Genomic DNA, 3,883 nt, shown 5'->3' with positions numbered 1-3,883 from the left:
TAATTCGGAACGGAGTGAGTAAGTATCTAGCAACTAGAATCATACTGCTACGTGCAACTTGCCGGAAAAGGCGGGAAATGTTTGGTGCCATGCATGGGCGTGGCTGATCTTGATTTGGACACCGTGCACGCGGCGTGGCCGCCACGATCCATGCATGTCCCAGATGATCGATTCGTGCATGGTGTACGTGGCACCTGCAAGAAGGAGGTGAGATGAAAGATGCTTTAGGTCTCTTTTGGTTCGTAGGATTTTTGTAGGAATTTCATAAAACAGGATTTTCAAAAGAAAACTTTCTCTGGAGCCCCTTGATTTATAGGAATGGATTTGTATTGCTATGCAGGATAGGATTCAATCCTTCACATTTTAAAGAAAAAAAATATTAGCCTAGACTCAATGGAAATATTCCTATCCTATGTAACAAATGACATCTCTTTCTTTATAGGAATTGAGATGCATGTCATCTCACTTCCTATGAAGTTCCTATTCCTAGAATATTCGTATTCTATGAACCAAAGGAGGCCTTAATATCTGCTATTCCCTCCGTTCCATAATAATGCCTATAGATTTTTGTAAAAGCCAAATATTATAAATTTTGACCGTATTTATAAAGGAAAGTTGGTATATCTAGAATACTAAATGCACATCATTAGATGCATCATGAGTTATATTTTCAAAATGCACAAGTTTGATATTGTAAATGTAGACAGTTTTCTCTATACACTTGATGAAAGTTGGCAAAGTTTAACTTTCATAAAAATTTATAGGTACTACATTATGAAATGAAGGGAGTACTACAGATGATATGTGAAGAGCAGGACAGATACCTGTTTCTTTTCCTGGTGATCGGCCCGTCCATGTGAAGGCTACAGCGACGTACCCGCACCACTGGTTTTGCTAGGCCCCGGGTACTCGACCTCGAGGCTAGAGCATCTACGACCGCGGACAGCGAATCCGATTCCCACTCGCCTGCGAATCGTGAAACTGTCACGTTTTAAATTTGCTTCTCTGCATCCTCATACTTTATACTAGAAATCCTAGATCCATATAAAAACTTACAAAGAATAAAATCCACGTACTACATAGATCAAATAACCTGTACTACCCTAATCCTCGTCTCGTTTAAAAAAATCCTCGTCGAAGATGTTCATTATCTCCGTGCCCGGCTTTCCGGTACATGGGCGGCAGCCGCAACCCTGGCTCTAGCGGCTCCTCCGCGTTCATCTCCACTTTGACCTCGTCCAAGTGCCCGTCGGTCGTCGCCTATTCCCGTCGAATGAATTGTCGGTTGCCCTCCACATAGGCCTCATCCCAGATGGACTCCAGGATAGCCTGATGCTCCGCCGTCTCAGCCGCATAGGCGACCGTGTACTCCGTCTCCGCGTCCTCCATGTTGAAGCCCGAGCTGGAGCCGGCATCAGCTACTCCTCCTCCGGATCCACCACCTCCATCGGAGCCGGTTGCTCCTCCTCTTCCTCCTCCGCCTCCTCTTGCTCCGATCCGGCGGCTCCGGTGGAAAGCCGGCCACGATGCTTGTGGCGCGCCTCACCAGATCTCCTACTTAATCTGCAACCGATGCTTCAGTAGTATAGGTGGTCTTCTTTTGTTGAACCATGGCGAGGCCGGACGGCGTGGGAAGAGCGGCGGACCGGAAGTGAGCTGGTGGGTGGGTTCGGCCTGGCGGTGCGGAGAGGGAGGATGTGGATGTGGGTAGGGTTGGGGGACGCCTACCGACTTAAATAGCCGGATTTGGTCTCGGGCGGTGAGCCGAAGCGGCGACACGCGGGATTGACACCTCCCAGCGAAGGAGACGTCCATCAGACCACCGGATTTCCAGACGATTCTGTGTGGGACCCAATTGTTAGTACAACGGGACGGGCGCCCGGCGCCCCCCTATGCGCCCCATGTTTGGGTTGGACATGAGAGATGTCGGTTATCCCGGCGTCTGATGCCCATTTAAAGAGTCCGTCTGGGTTGCATTTTTGTGACCGGTCAGTGATCGAGTCTTCCGCCCAGGTGGGTGGGACAGGTTCGAGGTGCCGAGCAGTAGATTCTCTTATGCAGTTGTTGACTTTGTTGGGCGACCGGCAATGACATCTCAGATCTTGACGCATGCATGCAACTTCAATCTTCTTTTTGGAAAAACCGGCACCTTCACTTCTTGAAAGCTAGTCGCGCGCTCGCAACTTTGATCGGTACCACATTGGCGAAGCTAAAAGTTCCCATGTCTCTAGTTCAAAATCGTACTGGGAGACAGACACCTGTTACCTCCGGTAGGTCAAATAAGTCTCTGAAAAATAGGTCTGTTATAGAGTGCATCTCCCCATCGATCCATTTCCTCAAAAAAAGTATTTTTGGACAAATCCGTTTCAATGCATACCCTACCTCTATGAGCACCTTCGAAAGACTGAGTCGGCATATCATTTTAAAATTTACAAAGTTAGCGTAGGCACCTCGTCGACGACGGGAACGTCTCCTCCCACTGGATGCGCATCGCCGGAAATCCTGAAATAAATTCAACAATAAATACGAGCATCAGGATTTAAACCCTGGTGGACTGAGAATACCATCGTCCCTTTAACCATTCAACCACGTGTTAGTTTGCGAGAACGATAATAGGTTGAGTGGTACTGCTACGCATCAGCGTATGTGCGAGGATAAACCGAAGAAAAGTGAAGATGGCGCGCCGATCATGACACAGGCGTGAGGCAGCCACTCGACTCACTTCGTCGAAAGTGATCAAGCAATAATATTATACTCTATCTATATAGCTAGAATAATATTTCTACTATGTAGTAGGCGCAAGTTGCCGGAGATGGAGGGATATGTTGGAACGGGACGTGGGGCACACGACCAATCGATGTCCTGGATCAGCTGGTACGTACGTGGCACGTGCGAGGAGGAGGACTAAAGTTGCAGCCCAGCTCACTGCATCAAGCTTGTACTATGTGGTGGAGTGGGTACGAATGATAATATTTTTTAAAGAGATGTTTTTATTGGACCTGTGAAAGCAGTTTTAGGGCCAGTGTACGTACGCTACGCGGCCACAGTTTCAGTTTTGCTACTGCTTCCAAGTTTAGTAGCGAGTAGCTTGTGCGCGTTAAGACAGTGCAAACATGCATGCATGCATGTCAGTACACGTACAGCTTTCGCCATATGTAGACAAGCTTGCATGAATCTTATCTTCTCGTGCGGATCGGTGTTGCAAACACAAATGGAGCCATGGAATGCACTTCTTGCCGGATGGGGCACAACGCACGGTAGAGTAGGAAAAGCTGCACGAATCCGGGCTTAGATCACGCACCCATAATCACCAACCAACCACTCCCTCCCTAACCATGTGTATGTCGCGAATATACAAGTGGAAAGGTTGAACAAAGAGGTGACTCGTCCATGAGTGATCACGTGGTGGACTACTTTTGTGTGTTTGTCGTATGCTCGTGTGCCGTAGTAGTTCTCGGACTTGCTTCCAGTGTTATGCGTTTATTTTTTTCTCAAATACATGTTCAACACATTTTTTTTCATACACATCATATATTATTTGTATAAATGAGCAACTTCTTCCTATACATTTTAAATATTTTTTATTGATTGATTATAAAATTTTAAATGTTTTATTAACATTTTTTAATCCATGAGCAACATTTTTTTCAAACACATTGCATATTCCTTGTATACATCAGAAACATTTTTTCTATATACATTGAATATTTTTCAAATGCTTTATTAACATGTTTAAATACACAATCATAAAATTTATACATACTATATTTTTTTATATATGAGAAACATTTTTCTATACGAAGTTAACATTTTCAAATATTTCATTAGCATTTTTCAAAAAGTGTGAAGTATTTTTTGTAATATATATTTATAATATTGGAAG

Source organism: Triticum dicoccoides, chromosome 2B, assembly GCF_002162155.2.
Source record: "Triticum dicoccoides isolate Atlit2015 ecotype Zavitan chromosome 2B, WEW_v2.0, whole genome shotgun sequence".
Lineage (NCBI taxonomy): Eukaryota > Viridiplantae > Streptophyta > Magnoliopsida > Poales > Poaceae > Triticum > Triticum dicoccoides.
The sequence above is the reverse complement of the archived record's forward strand: the minus strand, read 5'-3'. Positions refer to the sequence as shown.